Here is a 16773-nt window from a genome sequence, read left to right on the forward strand (position 1 = left end):
GGTTTTTTACCTCGATATTCAATCATGTCATGTAAACATATGATGTTTATTACCTATGCTATGATATTAAAAATACACATTTGATGTATTTGAATGCGTAAACTAAACAACCTCACCACTGTTAAAAAAATTCTAAACATTTACTTAGGTAAATAGGTATATACAGCAAATGAGTATATGTATTTCTTACGCAGTAATGCAGTTCCGTTCGTATCCTCAAAACAGTGACGGTCAATAAGTTTTTGTCAGGCAATCAAAATTGCATGCAATACAGTGATTACTACTCCCTTTCTGAAACCCATGTTTGATGGTATAAACCAACACGTTATTTGTCATCATTCACTTGATGGTCAGTTACAGAATTTATAACAGGTATAATTAGTGGTAACACCACTCAGATTACCGGTACCTGACAAAGGTTCCCATTTGGCATTTCTCTGTCTGGAGTAAATACTCAACATTATATATTAGGTCTGATGTGGCAAATGTATAACATCTTATGTAATATGCGCATGGAAGTGCAGCAAGAGGGATTATCAGCTGAGTTACGAAAACAAACATCGATCAAAGGATTAACCGATAACACGCTGATTGATTAATTGCTTTTATATTCCACAGTAGATTTGTCAAAAGGTAGTGTTTATGTAGCCAATGTAGATTTACTAATCTATACCGAATACACCCTGTGTAAAAACAACGTCCTCCCTTCAAAGGATTAACCGCCAATACATTGATTGATTGCTCATTATTGGCTAACTAAATTACTTTTTTTTTAAGAATGGCGGACATCATGCAATTAGTTGCCAGGTGTGCTATCTTGGGCGACCAATGAGACTCTACACCAATGTGAAAAACCTGAAATGATATATCACTTTTTTTCATATTATACTGTTACAAGACATATGACATGGAGCAGGATTCGTTGTCAGCTGAAAGTGAATGGCATGTCGTTCCTTTATGTGGATATTGATGGATACATTACTCGAAGGTAGGATAGCCCAGAGCTACAGATAACGTTTTTGGTCATTGGGTTATGTACTCGCTTGTGTCCATCTCAATTGGGTATCCTAAGTTTTCTTTAAGTAACCGAATAAAGTGTACCCACCTTACTCAAACTCAATTGGGTATTTTGCCATTTCCCATTTACTGTTAAAATATAATAAAGTTCAAATGTTGGTTTACATGTTATTTATGTTTGATCTCTAATATGAGAAACGAGAAGAAAGACTGCAAGTTGCCAAGTTCATGTGCTGAAATAGAACCTCTCAATATACCTCAGTTATTTTATCTTTTGTTGTGTGTACGTATTTAAGATCACATTGATTGAGTAGTTACAAAAATTCAGGGAGAAAAACAATAACAAAAGCAACAACCAGTCCACAGAAATTGCTCTGGATCAGTTGACCTTTACGTCACAAACTACATGCTAAAAAAATTACTTAATTCATAAACTCGTATGTAACTGGCATTAGCACAGCAAGACATAAGTGTAATGAGTTTGCAATGATAATTTATTAACATAAAGTGATATAATTTCGTGCTTTGAAGTTTACACAGATTCCCGAACGTTGGTTGGCTGAGAGAGCGGTCATGTGATCTAAAATTCAAGGTTCATATCTCTTGAACCCTTCAAATCGTGCATACGTGTGTGAACGTTTTCCAGCCGATCTAGGTCATGTGAACTTTTACCGGAACTACTTTCCGGGTTTTCCCAGGATACTCTCTGTCCAGCTTCACGTAAACAATATAACAATTATTTGTATTCACACTCCTTTTAATTTCTACATATCACTTAGTTGTTCTTGTATATAACAAAGTTCATAAATCAAATAAAATGATATTTTTTATATTTCTTTATTAAAAAACAATGTTTTTCGCTCGTTTGTCGTCTGCTACTGCAAAGTCATGGCTGACAACATCGGCGTCGACTACGGCAATTTTTCTATTGGCACCGCAAATATTGTGGATATGGATTTTTTGCAAGATGTGAATCTTGAGCAACTATTTTCCGGAGATGACTGATGAGGGGACCTGTCCTACATCTGCGGATTCGATATTAAATGACCAGATCATAAAAATGGAAACGCCCGTGACCACTGATGACAAAATCGGTCCTCAAAAGGCCACATCCACATCAAGATTTGTAATTCAAAGCCTTGAACAACAACGCCACAGCCAGTCGACAATGAAAAATACAAGGTGGGGACTAAAAATGTTCAATGGTAAGTTGTTTTGTAGCCTTAAAAATCTAACCTCAGAGGTATAAACATACGGTATAAGGCCTATACACAGTAGACCTACATTGTGACTAAGTACAATAAACCCTTGTAACCCTACATCAATTGATTAGGCCTAAATTATAGATTAATTCTAAAATTTTGCAATGCTTACGTCAAACCTAAACTGAAAATACAACAATGAGAAAGTATACATCATACCTATATCCACAAATATGACACCCCAAATGACAACCCACAAGAAACAGCAATAACCACGTACCTTTTTTAAAACTTTTTACAGATTGGTCATTCCAAACGAGGAATATCCAGGTGAATTGGGAAACTATCCTTCCTACTGCATTGGCCGATCTCCTGAGGTGTTTTTACGCCGAGACACGCCCACAAGTATCCAATGGCAAGGCTAACACAGTTTCCTCGTCCGAGGATTACCATCGCAACACTTTGAAAAATCTGAGAGAAGCTTTGAACAGACACCTCCGACTGCTGGGTCGTCCAATTGACATTGTCAAAGACAGAGAATTCCAGAGAGCAAACGACTTGCTCAATGGAAAATTAAAAGCTTCTGTTCGCGAAGGAAAGTCAAAACCAACTAAACACAAGACGGTTATTGACAATGGTGATATGGTTAAAATTCAAGCTTATCTTGACCATGAATCTCCAACTTGTTCACTTTACAAATGTTGGTTTGATCTGTCAATCCATTTCGTATCCAGAGGTTTAGAATTTCACAGTCAACTAAAGCCGGATTCGTTTGAATTTCGTGTTGATGATGAGGGTAGGGAGTACGCGGCTATTACTCACGAGAACATTCAGAAAAATTCTCAGGGAGGGCTCCATGATCCGTTGAACAACACTCCTGATAAACGCATGTACGCGTCCGATACATCGCGATGCCCTGTTGCTAATCTGAAATTGTTGATTTCCAAATTGCCATTCCAAAATCAAATGCCACGCTTAATGACCCAGTTTGGTATTCGGGAAAACTTATGTCCGAGCGCCAACTGGGTCAAATAATCCGAACAGTGTCAAAGGAATGTGGCCTCAGTCGCGTATACACCCCACACTGTGTCCGAGCAACAGCCATCCAGGCACTTGCTGATGCAAACGTTGAATTGAGGCACATCATGTATTTATCTGGCCACAGGAACGAAGCCAGTATTCGTTCATACAATAGGTCCATTTCGAATGACAAAAAACACCAACTGAGCACAGTTTTGCAAAATCTCACTGACAACGCGTCCGACAAGTGCCCTAACTTTCAAAATTCCGCTTCGGTTTCAAGAACCCCAATGACCTTGCTGCAAGCGGTGATGCCAATTTCGCGACCGAACCTGTTTCAAGTCGCCCCAATTTTGGCAATGTCACTTCACTACCCAACGGATTTCCAATATCCGAAAATTGCTCGTTTTCACAAGAGTTCAATCTCGCGCAGTTTGCGGGTTCGTCTGGCGGTTTTCTGCCCCGTGGTGTGTTTAACAACTGCTCCATAAATTTCACGATAAACAATCACAAATAAATAGAATTCAACAACGAGATCTGCTTCCAATTCGCCACGCCGCACAACTTATTAAAGTAGTTTCAAACCTAATGACGAATTTGTTGTTAATATTTTAAGGAATACTTTGAGAACTATTTATTCAAGGGTTGGGATACATGTGTAAAATATCGCCAAGTATAGAAACATCGCTGTACATCACTGTAAACACTGATCACGTAGAAGAGGGTGAAAAACGTATGTGTAAACTTCAAAGTACGAAATTATAAGAATTGAATGTCAGTTTGTGAGTTTGCACTGAAAAATGAACGATGTCAAAGCGTTGTTCAAACTCTCGTGTGAACTCGCTCGTAAACTCGCTCGTTCACACGAGTTTGAACAACGCTTTGACATCGTTCATTTTTCAGTGCAAACTGCTCTAAACTGACATTCAATCGCTCCCAATACATCTTAAAACATCAGTATGAGGAACATCAGTGACATCACCAACATATATGTCCCATCACAATACAGGGTGTCTGCAGCAGCTTGATAACATATCACCAACATATATGTCCCATCACAATACAGGGTGTCTGCAGCAGCTTGATGACATATCACCAACATATATGTCCCATCACAATACAGGGTGTCTGCAGCAGCTTGATAACATATCACCAACATATATGTCCCATCACAATACAGGGTGTCTGCAGCAGCTTGATAACATATCACCAACATATATGTCCCATCACAATACAGGGTGTCTGCAGCAGCTTGATAACATATCACCAACATATATGTCCCATCACAATACAGGTGTCTGCAGCAGCTTGATAACATATCACCAACATATATGTCCCATCACAATACAGGGTGTCTGCAGCAGCTTGATAACATATCACCAACATATATGTCCCATCACAATACAGGGTGTCTGCAGCAGCTTGATAACATATCACCAACATATATGTCCCATCACAATACAGGGGGTGTCTGCAGGGAGCTTGATAACATATCACCAACATATATGTCCCATCACAATACAGGGTGTCTGCAGCAGCTTGATAACATATCACCAACATATATGTCCCATCACAATACAGGGTGTCTGCAGCAGCTTGATAACATATCACCAACATATATGTCCCATCACAATACAGGGTGCCTGCAGGAGCTTGATAACATATCACCAACATATATGTCCCATCACAATACAGGGTGTCTGCAGGAGCTTGATAACATATCACCAACATATATGTCCCATCACAATACAGGGTGTCTGCAGCAGCTTGATAACATATCACCAACATATATGTCCCATCACAATACAGGGTGTCTGCAGCAGCTTGATGGCGGAGGTTGTCACGTCAACTTGAGCATTAGTCATGATGATGAATGGTGAAGTGGGGGTTCGTTTTATCATATATACATGACTGGGACATTTGTAAGTGTGCACCATATTGTGCATATTGGTTTTCATGATTTCTGTGTAAATAGGGCACGTAAACATGGTATTTCTACAGAACGTAAAAGTGATTTGATCTGTTCTAATTGTAATACAGGCGCTATAGAGGATGAGTTCCATGTCAAGTTTGTATGCACCCAGTATCTAAGTTTGCGAAAAAAGTATATGCCATTTCTTTCACACACTGTAATAGATAAACATTCACTGTCAAATTTGTTAAATTCTAAGAATATTATGACTATTAAGTCTGTAGCAATGTATCTCAAACATGTTTTTACTGTGCGTAGCCATAAATGTAACCATGTATGAAACCATATGTTCACGTGACCTGCAAAGTATTCTGGAACAACAATAATTGTAATGTAGGCCTTAAGGCCAGAATTACTGAATAAACTGAACTGATATTGTTCTGAAATGTGCTCACCAATTTATTCAGACTTGTGGTCAAGGCGTCACCAGACGTACCTTGAAACAGACTATAACTAACTAACTCACACACACACACACACACACACACACACACACACACACACACACACACACACACACACACACACACACACACACACACACACACACACACACACACACACACACACACACACACACACACACACACACACCATGGTTCTACGGGTGACTGCATTTTGTTGTTTTAGGAAAAGTGGGCACAGTGGGGGTACACCTTTGGTCCAAGGTCTGTTTGTTGTTTCGGCTATAACAAATTATAGACATGCGTTGCGAGCAAGGACTTGTGCCTCGAGTTCAGTCCATTGCCTTTTATAACTGTAAACATAATCCTGTCTGTTTCGAGATAACTTTTTCATTGTTGTTTGGATATGTACTCCTAATGTATTTCGAAACGTACCGACCTCTAGGTTAAGCTAGAGTTATAGACTTAGCAATCAACTCTTAACTCAAATCATATCCCTTCCTTATCACTAGTTACTAACAAACAGGAAGGTACAATTCTTTGATCGAGAGGTTTCAGAACACACCAGTTTATAGAGGGGCGGGAGTAGGCGAGCAGGGGATATATGTCTTATCCAGTTGCCGAATGTGGATTCCCAATATCTTTAGACTGGGTATGATTGTTCCACTTTATAAAGGAAAAGGTGCAAAATGTGATCCAAAAACTAAAGAGGTATCATCCTAACCTCCTGTATAGGGAAACTATTTGAAAAACTATTACTGTCACGTCTACAATGTTATATAGAAGCCATATCAATCCTCACTTTCCAGACCCTCTACAGTTTGGATTTAGAAAGAACATGGTGCAATTATGTCGACGTTTATGCTCAATGAAGGCGTAACATTTTATGTTGAGCGTGGCTCCAAAGTCTTCTCAGCTTTTCTCGATAATAAGAAAGCTTTTGATCGCATCTGGCATGGCGGTATATTCTTAAAACTCCACAATTTGGGTATAACGGGTAAAATGTGGAATCTGCTATATCGCAGCTACACCTGCAGCTCTTCTTTTGTAATGTACAACGGAAATAGCTCAGACACATTTGAAGTAAAACAAGGTGTAGGGCAAGGTAGAGTCTTGTCTGCACGGTTCTTCCTTGTCTTCATAAACGATTTACTAACTGAATTAAGACTTAGTAACAATGGTACTTGACCTACTGGACGTAGAATTATATGTATTAATTGAAATGCTTCATGATGAACTCAAATAAAACATTCACACAGCTCTCCTATATTGTGATTGTACCTGCAACTGTAACCACAACCAGCCATCTAGTTTACCCTTAAAACGGAACAGACACAAATTTAATCTCTTACAGAATTAATTAATTTATAAATTAAATGTGTCTGTCTATTAATACAATAGTGATGATCAATACGTCATCACAAAATGTAATGCAGCAGAGTCAAGTAATCACTGAGGAGAAATTATCGTCGTTACTGAAAGTATCATTTCTTCACATTGCATATGCATACTGGACACAGGTTAGACACAAGGAAGACATAAGGTAAAGTGAGTGAGCATTGTTTTACGCCACTTTTCACAATATCCCGGTCATATCTCGGCGCGGGACACCAGAAATGGGCTTCACACATTGTACCCATTTCACGAAAGCTTTAGTGATTTAATCCCGCCCCGACCGAAGGTAAACTAATTTGAAAACACATAGTAGGACAGGCAAATGGCAGATACGAGGTAGTAGGGCAAGCATTTGTAGACAAAGGGTAGCAGGTTGGTAACCCTAACACGTCAAACATTAAAGCAAGCTAGATCGGCAGCCTGAACTTACTAGCGCTATAACAGATATATAAAGTACATTCTGTTCACTAGTTATTTACCAGAAATTGTAAAAGTACTTACGGTAGTGAAATAATACTACATCCGCGGGTTACGTGCGTTTTGTGCAGGACGAACTGTTGAGATCCAGATAACAATGTGTATAATACTCACGTGACCGGGTGGCAGCTTACCGTTCGTCAATCATAGAGGCCGCTTTATTGGCAAGAGAAGATATTTACATTTCAATAGTTCCCTTGCCTCGGCTGTGAGAGTAAATGTCGAAGTATATCCGCACTGAAAGGGTATTTCTGAATACATGCAGGGCGTAGCTACCATTATAAAACAAAGCCCGGGTTAACACATGCTTGTTGCTGAAAAGGTTGGACAAGCCCTCAATGCTATCCAAAATAAAGCTTTTCAACATATCGGGTTTACACGGAACAAACTGGCTCGCTACGCGCCTGACTGTATTGATAAAAAGAGGCAACGCTGAGGGGTAACAGTCAGACGCGGGGAGGGGTTATTCAGGGTGTTATTTGAGCAGGTGTACCAACAAAAGCCTGTGACAGTAGTTGGGGGTGCATGTGGCCATCTTGGGTCTTGGCTTCGACACCGTCACCCATACCACCCTCATAGCTGTACCCATTTCTGGTGTCCCCCGCCGTGATATTGCTGGAATATTGCTAAAAGCGGCGTAAAACTAAACTCAGTCAGTCAGTCAGTCATAGCTGTAGCTACGTACATAAATACCTATATTATTAATGTAACAGGGATGGCAACTGGATGTAATAAACTCCAGGACAATGGTTACAGTGGTGAGAATGTAGAGTGGTTTATTCCATGTGCAATAAGAACACACCCTGAAGCAATACATTATTCAGTTAATACACAGTCATACTGTTTATATATAGTATCAGATTTAAAATAAGTCATTACATCTTTCACATGAAATACTATAGTCATACAGATTCTAGACAAATTAACTACTGCTGTACTCATTGTGTGTCAATATACACATTTACCTCACCACACCTGTCCAATTGCCAAGAGACCGCTTATGTGGTGTAGTGGTTAGAGCGTCCGCCCCGAGAGCGGAAGGTCGCGGGTTCGATCCCCGACCGCGTCATACCAAAAGACGTTAAAATATGGTACTTGTTGGTCCCTGCCTGGCGCTCGGCATTAATGGGTACAACAAGGACTGGTCAGCTCGGAGTCAGTATAATGTGCCTGAGTGGGGTATTCATGCTTCACTATGGCATGGTATCTCAGTGGGCTAGCACTATAAAACCAGCTTCAGTCTGGGCTAGTACAAGCAGCCGCACATACACATACACACGCATGCACATCGTCATATGAGAGAAATATTCTCAAGCACGACGTTAAACCCAATTTCACCTCACCTCACCTCCAATTGCCAAGTCATTCCGTAACTGCTTGAAGAATTCTCAAGAAGATTTTACGACCGCTTCAACAGGTAGGCGGCAGTATATACTAGTAGTCTCTATCATGTTTCAGAGATGATGACAGGGTGGACCGTCACGGTAGAAGATGTTACAAGTATGATGGAAGAGATACTATTACATTGTCCTGTCTGACAATAAGGCTTCATGTGCGCTGATACCTGGATATCAGTACAATGAATGACACAGATTAACATCTAGTCATTATGCTTGAGCACCCGATAGATATGCCCAGCGTTATGGAACGTTTGAGTAACAGAAGTCTAGTTTCAAAGGTTCCCAGGAACAGAAGAAGAAGAAATATAGTTTATTAACGTGTCACTTGCTGCAGTTCATTACAAAAGACATTATATTATTACCAGGATTTAAAAACAGCATCCGGCCGTATGGCCTATAAGACACAGATATCACAGTTGTATAAAAACATTGGTAATAAAATCACACCCACACATGAACACACGCAAGCCCAAACATGTGCACAAACACAAACACATGCACACACGCACACACGCACACACACATTCACCTTCTTACGCTAAAAAGCATAAATTATGTAAATAGCAGACATGTTGAGTGAATGCTGACCTTATTAACAAAATAGATTAGACTATTCAACGGAAATATTTCGGCGCCTAAACATAGTATGGAGGAGTGCGGCAAGGGGCTTTACGAACTGGTTATTTGTAAGTAAAAGTACCATTTTGTCTACCGCTGACATAGATGGGAATAAATGATGGATACTGGTTATTTCTTTCCAAAGGTTATATCTGAGATCTGAATAATAACCACAGTTAACCAGAAAATGTAATTCGTCTTCAACAGCTTTGCTACTACAGCGAGTACAAACTCTTTCATGAAGAGGAGACTTCGGACGAGAATATCTACCCAGTTCTACCTCTAATGGCAAAGTGCCACAACATATTTTACTCAAGATACTACGATGTGATCTAGGTAGAATTATTTCAACATAATGTTCAACCTGTAATAAATCTATAAAAAGACGATAAGTACGGAATTTATTTCCATTCTCCTGCCCTTTATCATTCCAAGCCCGGAAAACCAGTCAAACGGTCTAACGTCTTAAGGTGTTCTTTAGCAACAACAAACTCCTCGTGTGAAATACTAAACAGGTCATTTATAGGTAAATGAAACTAAATATAAAAACTAATAATTTATGAGTATATCCTCGAGTCATCTGTTTTCGTTCAACATCTGTTTTCGGTCGCCTGTTTGCGTGTTTATTTCTCGCGGTTATTAGCGAGATATTACGTCACCAGACAGGTTATTTTTGGCAGGAGGTCGACTGCTTCAGCACTGACTAACAAAATGATTCGTGTGAAATTTAGGAAGGTACATGATTGCAAACACATGTAAATGTTACGTTTTAGAACCAAGTTTACTAATGCATAAATTTTCATGTAATCAAAATGCTATATCTAAAATATCGTCAGCTCCACCTTTTCAGTATAGCGTCGTCTGCTTGTTTATGGTATGATGTATCATTATCACATGACATATCACGTGGCGTTGCCGTCGTAAAAAATATATATGGAAACTGGATAGGGTCATCTCTTATTACGATTTTCCAAAATACTCATTTAATTTTCGAAACTCCAATGAATATTTCTGTGTCATGGGCCCAGTGTACTCATCCTGCATGATGTGTTTTGGGTCCACCTCAAGCTGTGCACCTCCGTACGTGTAGTGAGATCTTCTGATGAGTTTCGGTGCCCTTGTCAGCGCGAACCGGAGGAGTGAAACATGTCTGGACATGTGATGTAACTAGCAAAGTCTTATCATGATTAACTTTCACATGAAATTATTACGACCATAGTTTCTAATAATTATTATTGGAACTATTACAAATATTCTTTTTGGACTGGATGTTTATCAACTTTATATTATAAAAATATCAGCATAGCACGAATACTGCACTTAGATTTCTGTTTTACGGAGAACCAATGAAGTGAACGAAAACAGATGACGTCACTTCCGTATTCACGATCTGTGCGTAGCGAACTATGAGGCCTGCTGTGCGGGTGAAACACGAGGTTAATCCGTCAGATATTTGAATATCATAAATAAATAACAAACAAACGAGGTAGGTTTGTTTATTATCGATTTATTCATGCACTTTATGTTACGTTGGTCGGCAATCCTTACATGACCGAAAACCGAATACACAAGGATACTGATAACAATACATATTCAGATGGTCATACCCCACTTTGCCGGACAGCTGATGTGATGGTAACGAATTAAAAGTAACGGTCCGCTAGTTTGCCGGCTATAGTCTGTTTTCAGTGATTAGTTGTCACCAATAGTCATTTGGGGGACATGAGCCTTTGGCAGACTGAGTTCGAAATCATTAATTACAAGGCACCAATTTGTTTTGAGTGAACTCGATTTCTAGTAACTGATTTTAGTTAAATCGAATTATATTAGCTGAATTGAGTGAAGCTTATTCCAATGATTATTTCTGAAGTTTTGCCTGTATATAATGAATGTAGACATGGTTCGTTCATTGCAAAATGGCAAACGCTCAAGTTAACATTCCAAATTCGAGGGGGGGTAGGTTGACACTTAATCTATCTTCGTCACAAACTCGCTCGTTCACACGAGTTTGAACAACGCTTTGACATCGTTCATTTTTCAGTGCAAACTCACAAACTGACATTCAATTCTTAAATACATCTTAAGAAACATCAGAATGAGGAACATCAGTGACATCACCAACATATATGTCCCATCACAATACAGGGTGTCTGCAGCAGCTTGATAACATATCACCAACATATATGTCCCATCACAATACAGGGTGTCTGCAGCAGCTTGATAACATATCACCAACATATATGTCCCATCACAATACAGGGTGTCTGCAGCAGCTTGATAACATATCACCAACATATATGTCCCATCACAATACAGGGTGTCTGCAGCAGCTTGATAACATATCACCAACATATATGTCCCATCACAATACAGGGTGTCTGCAGCAGCTTGATAACATATCACCAACATATATGTCCCATCACAATACAGGGTGTCTGCAGGAGCTTGATAACATATCACCAACATATATGTCCCATCACAATACAGGGTGTCTGCAGCAGCTTGATAACATATCACCAACATATATGTCCCATCACAATACAGGGTGTCTGCAGCAGCTTGATAACATATCACCAACATATATGTCCCATCACAATACAGGGTGTCTGCAGCAGCTTGATGGCGGAGGTTGTCACGTCAACATATATGCATTAGTCATGATGATGAATGGTGAAGTGGGGGTTCGTTTTATCATATATACATATCTGGGACATTTGTAAACATATATGTGTGCATCATATTGTGCATATTGGTTTTCATGATTTCTTGATAAATAGGGCAACGTAAATATGGTATTTCTACAGAACGTAAAAGTGATTTGATCTGTTCTAATTGTAATACAGGCGCTATAGAGGATGAGTTCCATGTCAAGTTTGTATGCACCCAGTATCTAAGTTTGCGAAAAAGTATATGCCATTTCTTTCACACACTGTAATAGATAAACATTCACTGTCAAATTTGTTAAATTCTAAGAATATTATGACTATTAAGTCTGTAGCAATGTATCTCAAACATGTTTTTACTGTGCGTAGCCATAAATGTAACCATGTATGAAACCATATGTTCACGTGACCTGCAAAGTATTCTGGAACAACAATAATTGTAATGTAGGCCTTAAGGCCAGAATTACTGAATAAACTGAACTGATATTGTTCTGAAATGTGCTCACCAATTTATTCAGACTTGTGGTCAAGGCGTCACCAGACGTACCTTGAAACAGACTATAACTAACACACACACACACACACACACACACACACACACACACACACACACACACACACACACACACACACACACACACACACACACACACACACACCCATGGTTCTACGGGTGACTGCATTTTGTTGTTTTAAGAAAAGTGGGCACAGTGGGGGTACACCTTTGGTCCAAGGCCTGTTTGTTGTTTCGGCTATAACAAATTATAGACATGCGTTGCGAGCAAGGACTTGTGCCTCGAGTCCAGTCCATTGCCTTTTATAACTGTAAACATAATCCTGTCTGTTTCGAGATAACTTTTTCATTGTTGTTTGGATATGTACTCCTAATGTATTTCGAAACGTACCGACCTCTAGGTTAAGCTAGGAGTATAGACTTAGCAATCAACTCTTAACTCAAATCATATCCCCTTCCTTATCACTAGTTACTAACAAACAGGAAGGTACAATTCTTTGATCGAGAGGTTTCAGAATACACCAGTTTATAGAGGGGCGGGGTAGGCGAGCAGGGGACATATGTCTTATCCAGTTGCCGAATGTGGATTGCATAAATATTTGTGAATACCGAATTCAAGCCAAAAACCTAAACTATTATAGATCCAAGAACGGATTCAGGCCTGTTACAAAACATTTGGCCGGGACATGATTCGACGGATATCCGTTATTAAGCGATTACTCCTGTAAAATACATTTTTCGCACTTTTGAAAGAACATACACAGTTACAGATCATGAGTACAGTATATGATTTCCCCCTCAGGGTGTGTAACTCCACATTGTTTACGCAGGATATGACTTCCCATCATGCGTAAAGTGTATGGCTTTCATCATGTGTACAGTGTATGGCTTCCCATCATGTGTAAAGTGCATGGCTTTCATCATGTGTACAGTGTATGACTTCCCATCATGTGTACAGTGTATAACTTCCCATCATGCGTAAAGTGTATGGCTTTCATCATGTGTACAGTGTAAGACTTCCATCATGTGTACAGTGTATAACTTCCCATCATGTGTACAGTGTATGACTTCCCATCATGTGTACAGTGTATGACTTCCCATCATGTGTACAGTGTATGACTTCCCATCATGTGTAAAGTGTATGGCTTTCATCATGTGTACAGTGTAAGACTTCCATCATGTGTACAGTGTATAACTTCCCATCATGTGTACAGTGTATGACTTCCCATCATGTGTACAGTGTATGACTTTCATCATGTGTACAGTGTATGACTTCCCATCGTGTACAGTGTATGACTTCCAATCATGTGTACAGTGTATGACTTTCATCAAGTGTACAGTGTATGACTTACCATCATGATTACAGTGTATGACATCCCATCATGAGTACAGTATATGACTTCCATCATGTGTACAGTGTATGACTTCCCATCATGTGTACAGTGTATGACTTCCCATCATGAGTACAGTGTATGACTTACCATCATGTGTACAGTGTATGGCTTTCATCATGTGTACAGTGTATGGCTTTCATCATGTGTACAGTGTATGACTTCCCATCATGATTACAGTGTATGACATCATCAGTACAGTATGACTCCCATCATGTATTGTACAGTGTATGACATCCCATCATGAGTACAGTATATGACTCCCATCATGACAGTGTATGACTTATCATAGTATATGACTTCCCATCATGAGTACAGTGTATGACTTACATCATCATGTACAGTGTATGACTTCCCATCATGAGTACAGTGTATGACGTGTACAGTGTATGACTTCCCATCATGAGTACAGTGTATGACTTCCCATCATGTGTACAGTATATGACTCCCATCATGAGTACAGTGTATGACTTCCCATCATGTGTACAGTGTATGACATCCCATCATGAGTACAGTATATGACTCCCATCATGTGTACAGTATATGACTTACCATCATGTGTACAGTGTATGACATCCCATCATGACAGTATATGACTCCATCATGTGTATGACAGTACAGTATGACTTCCCATCATGAGTACAGTGTATGACTCCCATCATGTGTACAGTATATGACTTACCATCATGAGTACAGTGTATGACTTCCCATCATGTGTACAGTATATGACTTACCATCATGTGTACAGTGTATGGCATCCCATCATGAGTACAGTATATGACTTCCCATCATGAGTACAGTGTACAGTGTATGACATCCCATCATGTGTACAGTATATGTGTATGACAGTATATGACATCCCATCATGTGTACAGTGTATGACATCCCATCATGACTACAGTGTATGACATCCCACCATGTGTACAGTGTATGACATCCCATCATGAGTACAGTATATGACTCCCATCATGTGTACAGTATATGACTTACCATCATGTGTACAGTGTATGGCATCCCATCATGAGTACAGTATATGACATGACATCATGTGTACAGTGTATGACATCCGATCATGAGTACAGTATATGACTCCCATCATGTGTACAGTGTATTACTTCCCATCATGTGTACAGTGTATGACTTACCATCATGTGTACAGCGTATGGCTTTCATCATGTGTACAGTGTATGACTTCCCATTATGAGCACAGTGTATGACATCCCATCATTAGTACAGTATATGACATCCCATCATGAGTACAGTATATGACATCCCATCATGTGTACAGTATATGACTTCCCATCATGTGTACAGTGTATGACTTACTCATCATATATATGACATGTAGTACAGTGTATGACATCCCATCATGTGTACAGTGTATGACTTCCCATCATGAGTACAGTGTATGACATCCCATCATGAGTACAGTGTATGACATCCCATCATGTGTAGTGACTTACCATCATGTGTACAGTATATGACATCCCATCATGAGTACAGTATATGACATCCCATCATGAGTACAGTATATGACTTACCATCATGTGTATGACATCCCATCATGAGTACAGTATATGACTCCCATCATGTGTACAGTATATGACTTACCATCATGAGTACAGTGTATGACATCCCATCATGTATGTGTACATCATGTGTATATGACTTACCATCATGTGTACAGTGTATGACATCCCATCATGAGTACAGTGTATGACATCCCATCATGTGTACAGTATATGACTTACCATCATGTTGTACAGTGTATGACTTCCATCATGATGTGTACAGTGTATGACTTCCCATCATGTGTACAGTGTATGACTTCCCATCATGAGTACAGTGTATGACTCCCATCATGTGTACAGTGTATGACATCCCATCATGAGTACAGTGTATGACTTCCCATCATGAGTACAGTGTATGACATCCCATCATGAGTACAGTATATGACTCCCATCATGTATGTATTACTTCCCATCATGTGTACAGTATGGCTTTCATCATGTGTACAGTGTATGACATCCCATCATGAGTACAGTCTATGACTTACCATCATATCATACAGTACATGACTTACCATCATCGTGTACAGTATCATGTGTACAGTGTATGACATCCATCATGAGTACAGTGTATGACATCCCATCATGTACAGTGTATGACATCCCATCATGTATGACATCATGTGTACAGTGTATGACTTCCCATCATGAGTACAGTGTATGACATCCCATCATGTGTACAGTATATGACTTACCATCATGTGTACAGTGTATGACATCCCATCATGAGTACAGTGTATGACATCCCATCATGTGTACAGTATATGACTTACCATCATGTGTACAGTGTATGACATCCCATCATGAGTACAGTGTATGACATCCCATCATGAGTACAGTATATGACTTACCATCATGTGTACAGTGTATGACATCCCATCATGAGTACAGTGTATGACATCCCATCATGAGTACAGTATATGACTTACCATCATGTGTACAGTGTATGACATCCCATCATGAGTACAGTGTATGACTTCCCATCATGTGTACAGTATATGACTTACCATCATGTGTACAGTGTATGACATCCCATCATGAGTACAGTGTATGACATCCCATCATGAGTACAGTATATGACTTACCATCATGTGTACAGTGTATGACATCCCATCATGAGTACAGTGTATGA

This window comes from Haliotis rubra, unplaced genomic scaffold, assembly GCF_003918875.1.
Source record: "Haliotis rubra isolate DU_JTF1 unplaced genomic scaffold, ASM391887v1 Scf342, whole genome shotgun sequence".
Lineage (NCBI taxonomy): Eukaryota > Metazoa > Mollusca > Gastropoda > Lepetellida > Haliotidae > Haliotis > Haliotis rubra.